The following is a 9,287-nucleotide window of genomic DNA, read 5'->3' on the forward strand; positions in this document are numbered from 1 at the left end:
CCTGAGCAGCCAGTTTCCAGTTCAGGGCTTTGTAGCTGAACGCGCAGCCCCAGCCTTGCTGACATAGCACCTTCGACCCAGGCTTTGCAGGTGGCCGGTGGCGGGGAACAGTGGCAAAGTCCCCCGGGGGGTCTGGTGAGCAAGGGCAGGGGGAGATTCGTGACAGGAACGATGGCCAGAGTGAAACAGAAGGGGCGATAAGCAGTGCCCCGCCAGCCCACGAGCCACAAGGAGCTACACGGAGACGTCACGCCGCACACGTGGAGTCCCACACACACGTCGCACGGAGTCCGGGCTCTACACATTTGCAGGTGGCTTGCACATCAGGAAAACCAGTGAAGCCCCCGCGGAAGGAAGCCTTTCCTAGCTGCGCGTGCCGGTTGGATACAGCCCGAATTAGTGTTATTTTCCAACGTGAAGTTCTGTTTTCGCTGAAATAAGAAAGCGACCCACACTCGGAAGGAAGCACCTGAGACTCGTGTCCTTCCTCGTTGGCTCGTTGGTGCTCGGCGGCGCCAGACCGCTGTCCGAGAGACGACATCTCAGCGGACACAGCGCATCTGTGTGGCCAGCACAGATACAGAGAACCCCAGAGTAAGCCTCCTCCCGCCTCCCCAAGCCCACACCCATGCCAGCGTTTCTGCGCTCACCCCATTGTCCCTGCAGGCCCTGGCCGGGCATGAACTGGGCGCCTTCATCCCAGCCCCGTGTCCGGGTGCACGCCGAAAAGGCCGAATTCTGGTTTCTTGCGGCCGGCAGGGGGGCCTTGGCTTTCCATCAAGATTTTTTCCCAGGAGGATATTATCTCACGTGAACAAAACTCAGGAGGAGTCAGAATAGGCTCCGGAAGAACTCTGTGCTCTCTGACTTTTTAAAACCTTACAGAAACAGCAGCCCACCCCAGGCTCCTGGTGCTGTGAAGGCTGATTCCGATTCCCAGGAGGTGGGCAGTGTCTCCTGGCGTCTGTTTCTGCCCCTGCTAATAGGGCTGGATGCAGAGCTTTTCTGACCTGAGGGAAGATCAGGGAACCCACTACTAATTCACTCAGGTGCCAGCGACCCAGGATCTTATCCATAAAGACTCTAGAGTGCTGAAGCAGCTCCCAAGAGCCTGGAAAATGCAAAATAAATTTATCCTCCCTAAAAATAAAAAGTAATTCAGAAGATAGGCACTTTTAATATCAACATGAAAACAAAGCACCAGTTAATAAAAATATAAATCTTACATTAAATCACCACTCTTAGTTGAATTTGAGGAGTGTGGTAGCAGACTTGCTGGAAATATTTCTTCCCTCCTAATTTTTTGATACCTTTTCCAATTTATCCCAGATCTCATCTCTTCCACACAGCCTGCTCCATCCTTTCTCAAGAGTGAAATGATGACTCTCCTTCATCTCCACCTTTCACAGTCTCTCTGTCCTGCCCACTAGGGGAAGAGTGCCTGGGCACTACAAGAATTTAGTACCAATTGCCCTTCCTTCCTTCCTTCTTTCCTTCCTCTATCCCTTCCTCTTTCCCTTCCTTTTTTCCTTCCTTTCTTCTTTCCTTCTTCCTTCCTTCTTTCCTTTCTCCCTTCCTCCCTCTCTCCCTCCTTCACTGCCTTCCTTTCTCTCTTCATTCCTTCCTCCTCCCCCTCCTTCCCCTCTTCCTTCCTTCCTTCCCTTCTTCCCTTCCTTCCTTCCTCTCTCCCTCACTCTTTCCCTTCCTTCTTTCTTCCTTTCTCCCTCCCTCCCTCTCTCACCTCCTTCTCTGCCTTCCTCTCTCTCTTCATTCCTTCCTCCTCTCTCCTCCCTTCCATCCCTCCCTTCCTTTCTTCCTTCCTTCCTCTCTCCCTCCCTCTTTCCTTTCCTTCTTTTTTCCTTCCTTTCTTCTTTCCTTTCTCCCTCCCTCCCTCTCCCCTCATTCCCTGGCTTCCTTTCTCTTTATTCCTTCCTCCTCCCTCACCTCCCTTCCTTCCTTCCTTTTTTCCTTCCTTCCTTCCTCCCTCCCTCCATCCCTTCCTTCTTTCCCTCTTTCCTTCCTCCCTCCCTCTTTCCCTACCTTCCTTCATTCTTTCTTTACTTTTCTTCCCTCCTTTCTTTCTTCCTTCCTTGTCTCCCTCTCTCCCTCTCTCCCTCTCTTCCCTGCCTTCCTCTCTCTCTTCAATCCTTCCTCCTCCCTCCCTTACGCCCTCTCTCCTTCTCTCCCTCCCTCCTCCCTGCTCCTGCCTCCTCAGCACCCTGTTTCCCGGTTTCCTGGTCCCCCTGGTTCCCTGGTTCTCTGGGTCCCTTGTTCCCTGGGTCCCTGGTTTCCTGGTTCCCCTGGTTTTCTGGTTTCCTGGTTCCCTGGTTCCCTGGTTCTCTGGTTCTCTGGTTCCCTGGTTCCCTGGTGTCCTGGTTTCCTGGTTCCCCTGGTTCTCTGGTTCCCTGATACCCTGGTGCCCTGGTTCTCTGGTGCCCTGGTTCCCTGTTGCCCTGGTTTCCTGGTTCCCCTAGTTCTCTGGTTCCCTGGTTTCCTGTTTCACTGTTTCCTGGTTCCCTGGTTTCCTGGTTCCCTGGTTTCCTGGTTCCCTGGTTCTCTGGTTTCCTGGTTCCCTGGTTCCTTGGTTCCCTGGTTCCCTGGTTCTCTGGTGCCCTGGTTCCCTGGTGCCCTGGTTCCTGTTCCCATGGCTGCCGCATCTATTATACACGCGCCCCTCCTGTTCCATGAAGGTAATGGGTGCTCCTCCCTTGATCTTTCTTTGCTCTTCTCTTCCAAAAAAAGTGGGGGGGTGCATATTAAACAAACACTCATCACAGTCTTCATTATTTTGGCAAGGAAAACAAATGGAAATCAAGTCGTCTTTTTCCTGTCAGGGTGCTGATGAAGGAAACGTCAATAAACCGAACAATGTACTGTGTGACTGCCTGGCTTGAGATCTTCGAGTACAATAAAATAAAATAAAATAAAATCCTAACAGGGAGAAGAGTTTCATCATGTTCTGTTTCAAACTCCAGGCTACACTTTCTTGATGCTACCCAGTCCTCACCTGACTAACACGAGCTGAATAAGAATGGACATTGGCATGCTCAGGATCTAGAGGCAAGATCCCAGCAGCCCAATGCCCTCAGACCCAGCCCCAGCCCCAGCCCCAGCCCCAGCCCCAGCTCCCTCATGTCATGCAGCCACACACAGCCCCACACAGCCCCACCGCCTTGACTACAGGCATGGTCAAGGCACAAATGGTTGATCTCAAATATCTCCAGGCATTGTTACTCACCAAGAGAGCTTGGACACTCATGTGCAAAGTCAGAGACAGAGAGAAAGACAAAGGGGTAGGGGGAGATGCTTTTGAAAGAGCATTCAAGGATGTTCTGAGGAAGACATCCAAGCATGCAAGTGGCCTGTTAGCTCTGATGTGACCTAGTACACTTGCTTCAGCAGGAAGCCACACAGGTCCAAGCATCAAGTGACCTGTTAGCCCTACTGTGAACTAGTATACTTGTTTCACCAGAAGTCACACAGGATCCTTAAAGCATCCTCATTCTTTCTCCATAAAGGTTCTGGATGGAGGTCTCATGAGGGATTCAGGCAGAGGCTGATGAAAACATAAAACAGGCCAGTCTCCAGATTCAAGGGAGAGCTGGAGACAGCATTCGTAGCTTGACCAGGCAGCTTTGACCAGGTGTGACAAAGGAAGCCCAGGTGTCCCAGTCTATTCATGTTTCTATCACAAAATGCCTTTGAATTGGTAATTTATAAACAATATAAATTTATTTCTTATCATTCTGGAGGCCAGAAAGTCCATGATGAAGACACCAGCTGGTTCCCAGCCGGTGAGGACCCAGCCTCTGCCTCCAAGATGGCACCTCTGGGCTGCATCCTCACGTGGGGAGGGGGTGGGAGAAGAAAAGGGGCTGGGCATGCCCTTCAGCCTCCATTATAAGGCGCGGATCCTGTTCACAAGGGAGGAGCCCGCATCACTCAGCCTCCTCTCAGGAGGCCCCACCTGTTAACATCACACGGGGCTTAGGTTTCACTGTACGCATTTGAGAGGCACCTACATTCAGACTATAGCACAGGCTGGCCCCCCACTGCTTCCCATACTGCCAGAGGCTGGGGCAGCCCCCCGGCCACCATGTTCCGCCAGCAGGATGGCTCCTGTCAGCCAGGTGTGTGGGGCCTGGGCACACTGGCAACAAGCAGGGAGGGCAGCCCAGACCCAGCCGCCCCATGGCTGCTCTGGGAGACTGTGTCCCTGTTGGAGACTGTGATAGATCCACGATCCGTCCCAGCCATTGCTCCATCTGTCTTGTCCGTCAACCCCTCTGCCAGTATCATATGGTAAATAGTACCATGAATACTACAGTTCCAGGCACCCAGGTCACATCAGAGAACTGACGAGTTAGAGTTTAACGACACAGTTTGTAGCTAGGGGGGCTGCTTCAGAGCTGGTGACTGGGTGGCATTGCTGCCTGGAGCTGGTGACTGGGTGGCATTGCTGCTTCAGAGCTGGTGACTGGGTGGCATTGCTGCTTCAGAGCTGGTGACTGGGTGGCATTGCTGCCTGGAGCTGGTGACTGGGTGACATTGCTGCCTGGAGCTGGTGACTGGGTGACATTGCTGTCTGGAGCTGGTGACTGGGTGGCATTGCTGCCTGGAGCTGGTGACTGGGTGGCATTGCTGCTTCAGAGCTGATGACTGGGTGGCATTGCTGCCTGGAGCTGGTGACTGGGTGACATTGCTGCCTGGAGCTGGTGACTGGGTGACATTGCTGTCTGGAGCTGGTGACTGGGTGGCATTGCTGCCTGGAGCTGGTGACTGGGTGGCATTGCTGCTCAGAGCTGATGACTGGGTGGCATTGCTGCTCAGAGCTGATGACTGGGTGACATTGCTGTCTGGAGCTGGTGACTGGGTGACATTGCTGCCTGGAGCTGGTGACTGGGTGACATTGCTGTCTGGAGCTGGTGACTGGGTGGCATTGCTGCTCAGAGCTGATTGGGTGACATTGCTGCCTGGAGCTGGTGACTGGGTGACATTGCTGCCTGGAGCTGGTGACTGGGTGGCATTGCTGCCTGGAGCTGATGACTGGGTGGCATTGCTGCCTGGAGCTGGTGACTGGGTGGCATTGCTGCTCAGAGCTGATGACTGGGTGGCATTGCTGCTCAGAGCTGATGACTGGGTGACATTGCTGTCTGGAGCTGGTGACTGGGTGACATTGCTGCCTGGAGCTGGTGACTGGGTGGCATTGCTGTCTGGAGCTGGTGACTGGGTGGCATTGCTGCTCAGAGCTGATGACTGGGTGGCATTGCTGCCTGGAGCTGGTGACTGGGTGACATTGCTGCCTGGAGCTGGTGACTGGGTGACATTGCTGTCTGGAGCTGGTGACTGGGTGGCATTGCTGCTCAGAGCTGATGACTGGGTGGCATTGCTGCTCAGAGCTGATGACTGGGTGACATTGCTGTCTGGAGCTGGTGACTGGGTGGCATTGCTGCTCAGAGCTGATGACTGGGTGACATTGCTGCCTGGAGCTGGTGACTGGGTGACATTGCTGCCTGGAGCTGGTGACTGGGTGACATTGCTGCCTGGAGCTGATGACTGGGTGGCATTGCTGCCTGGAGCTGGTGACTGGGTGGCATTGCTGCCTGGAGCTGGTGACTGGGTGGCATTGCTGCTCAGAGCTGATGACTGGGTGGCATTGCTGCTCAGAGCTGATGACTGGGTGACATTGCTGTCTGGAGCTGGTGACTGGGTGACATTGCTGCCTGGAGCTGGTGACTGGGTGACATTGCTGTCTGGAGCTGGTGACTGGGTGGCATTGCTGCTCAGAGCTGATGACTGGGTGGCATTGCTGCCTGGAGCTGGTGACTGGGTGACATTGCTGCCTGGAGCTGGTGACTGGGTGACATTGCTGTCTGGAGCTGGTGACTGGGTGGCATTGCTGCTCAGAGCTGATGACTGGGTGACATTGCTGCCTGGAGCTGGTGACTGGGTGACATTGCTGCCTGGAGCTGGTGACTGGGTGGTATTGCTGCCTGGAGCTGGTGACTGGGTGGCATTGCTGTCTGGAGCTGGTGACTGGGTGGCATTGCTGTCTGGAGCTGGTGACTGGGTGGCATTGCTGCTCAGAGCTGATGACTGGGTGGCATTGCTGCTCAGAGCTGGTGACTGGGTGGCATTGCTGTCTGGAGCTGGTGACTGGGTGGCATTGCTGTCTGGAGCTGGTGACTGGGTGGCATTGCTGCTCAGAGCTGATGACTGGGTGGCATTGCTGCCTGGAGCTGGTGACTGGGTGACATTGCTGCCTGGAGCTGGTGACTGGGTGGCATTGCTGCCTGGAGCTGATGACTGGGTGGCATTGCTGCTCAGAGCTGACGACTGGGTGGCATTGCTGCTCAGAGCTGATGACTGGGTGACATTGCTGTCTGGAGCTGGTGACTGGGTGGCATTGCTGTCTGGAACTGATGACTGGGTGGCATTGCTGCCTGGAGCTGATGACTGGGTGGCGTTGCTGCTCAGGGCTGATGACTGGGTGGCATTGCTGTCTGGAGCTGGTGACTGGGGTGGCATTGCTGCTCAGAACTGATGACTAGGGTGGCATTGCTGCTCAGAACTGATGACTAGGGTGGCATTGCTGCCTGGAGCTGGTGACTGGGTGGCATTGCTGTCTGGAGCTGGTGACTGGGTGGCATTGCTGTCTGGAGCTGGTGACTGGGGTGACATTGCTGTCTGGAGCTGGTGACTGGGTGGCATTGCTGTCTGGAGCTGATGACTGGGTGGCATTGCTGTCTGGAGCTGGTGACTAGGGTGGCATTGCTGTCTGGAGCTGGTGACTAGGGTGGCATTGCTGTCTGCAGCTGGTGACTGGGCGGCATTGCTGCTTGGTTGTTGTCAAGCCTCCCCAAGGTCTAAGGTCACCAGCAGGAATGCCTCGGAAGGAGAGGGCATAACTGTAGTTCTAGGAGTCTGAGGCCATTTAACCTTTTCTCCATCATTTAGCAGCTTAGAAATTCATGTCATTCCCCATCTAGGCCTCAATTTCTCTACCTGTAAAATGGGATGTTTGACCCGAATTCCCTTTACCTGTGAAATCCTAGGACCTCATCATGTCACTTTCATGCAGCAGAGGCAGCGACCACTGGAGAGGGACACTAAGGACTGCTCCTGGATCTTGTTTAAACACAAGGAGCTGGGTTTCGAAGACTCCACGAGGGACTTTAGGACCCTGCGTTACTTATCGACATCAAAAGAGAGAAGATAAAGCCTCACAATTCTTCCTCCCACTTCCTCAGGTGACCAATGCTGCTTTTATTGTGGAACGGGTTTGCCACAAAGCCTCAGGCTGATAGATAAGACTCGGGTCTCTGAAAAATGACAGCTTGACATCAAACCAACAAAATCAATTTCCAAATTGATTAAAACCATTCTCAAATAAAACTCCGCTGGCTTTCTCGAATCCCATTGTAAAAGGTCATCTGGGAAGTAAGTACCATATTTGTTTTAAGTTAGCAGGAGCCCGCAGCGCACTTGAGACCCTACAGTTTCGGGGCCAGGCTGGGCTGACTGGGCCCACACATGCCTCCGCCCTCACCACAGCCCCCAGCTCCAGGGCGCCCACCAGAGCCAGGGCAGGAAGCCACCTCCAGGCTGGCCCTTCGTCTTGGCTCTTTGAAAACCTTTGGGTGAGGTGTGTCTCTCGGATCAAATAAACAATCAACAATTGGCTGCTGCCATTAAGGGAGAGGGTTACTGCTGAGGGAGACATATCCTGGGGGCATTTTGTGTGATTATGGGGTGATTTATGATTCATAGAGATCAAGCGATAAACGTACTGAAATGCCAAGAAAGAAAATTGGAGAGAAAAATTGCTACAAATGTTATTCTTATTTTTTTAAGGAGATTTATTTTATTTGCAAGATTTGTAATTGATGCAAAGCCTGTAAATGCAGGTGCCCCACGGTCAAATCCTCTCCCTTCCAGACCCTTCGTAAAGGCGTGACCTGCTTCAAGCAACGCGATATTTGAAAAAATGAAATCTACACATCGAGACACATTAAGAGTGACTGTTCGCGTGACAAAAGGGTTTGCCACTTTACAAAAGATTCATCCCAGTGTTTCTTAAAGAACTATACAACTGCGATGTATTTTAAATGTCTTTCAATTAAAAGAATTGACTCATGCTCAATTTTGCTTCAACATTATTTCAACTTTATTTCGCCTTAAATATCATACAATAAAAACTTATTGTACTGATTTTTATCCCGGGGGAATGTGTCTTCCCCTAGGTTTGATGGAGGAGTCTGGCTCTGAAGGTTGCACAGCAGAAAACCAGCTCTCATTCTATTCTGCCATTAACTGGTAGCAGTAAGCACGGTCCCTGGGGCCTCAGTTTCCCCATCTGTAAAACAGGGACAAGCTACTTGCCCACTAAGCCTATGTTTCAAAATGGTCATGGGTTTTAAAACACAGAAAACAAAGGCGCCCAGTGCTTACCAACATGAGGTGTTAATATTCTGTCCCCTGGCCACATCTTAAACGGCCCACCTACCCAGGATGGCTGCTGGACCAGTCCCAGGCAGCGTTATTAAGTGCCTCCGGCTACCTTCAGGCTGTTTCCCTCCATGTCCATTTCCGACTTCAAGGCCTTCATGCCGGGTCCCGTTTCATCCTCCCTCTGAAACGAGGTTAACAGGAAAGGATCCAGTGCCTGTCCGTTCACCTCATGCCACCCAATGTCCATTGATGCCAGAACACCAGGTACTGAGCTCTTCCCACAGCCTGCCCAGGCTTCCACTGGCAATCGGGTCCCACTGTGCAGATGAACAAACAAATCCCCCATCTCAGGGACTGCCCACAGTCACACAGCCGGGAACACACAAGGGGCCTTTAAAGTCAGTCTCCTCTGCTGACTCCCGTGCTCTGCCTGCAAGTGAAAGGCCTTCTCCACTGTCACCACACCGAGGGGGAAACAGAGGCCATCCCGGGGCAGTTGGCCACCCCACAGCCTGTGTGCACATTGGAAGCTGGGCCTGTCATTTGTTTGGGCCTACGGGAGGGACACGGGGCAAGGGAAATGATCTCCCCACTGGAGACCTGTGGCATCATTCAGGCCCTTCTCTGCCCTCTCAGCCAAGGCAGGGTGGCACCAAGTTCTTCACCTCTGAGGGGTGAACTGGCACAGACACCTCTGCAAGCCAGAGCCCTTCCTCCCAGGTCTGCAGTGGCCAGCACCCCTCTTATTTGGTGGTTGGGTCACAAATGTTCTTCCTGAGAATCTCTGCCACCAATGAAGTGTCCCAGACAGCCGCTATGAAAGAGACCCAGGGCAG

At 53.2% G+C, this 9,287-nt stretch overlaps 1 long non-coding RNA gene across 1 annotated transcript; it reads left to right on the forward strand.

Moving 5' to 3' along the window:
* Positions 1–2,614: 2,614 nt before the first annotated feature.
* LOC109029380 (uncharacterized) lies at positions 2,615–8,143 on the forward strand. The gene is made up of 3 exons (XR_002008440.4): positions 2,615–2,690; positions 3,519–3,643; positions 7,056–8,143. It is a non-coding gene; the product is annotated as an uncharacterized lncRNA (long non-coding RNA).
* The last annotated feature ends 1,144 nt before the right edge of the window (positions 8,144–9,287 follow it).

The sequence above is a fragment of the Gorilla gorilla genome, chromosome 14, assembly GCF_029281585.2.
Source record: "Gorilla gorilla gorilla isolate KB3781 chromosome 14, NHGRI_mGorGor1-v2.1_pri, whole genome shotgun sequence".
In the NCBI taxonomy this organism is placed as follows: Eukaryota; Metazoa; Chordata; class Mammalia; order Primates; family Hominidae; genus Gorilla; species Gorilla gorilla.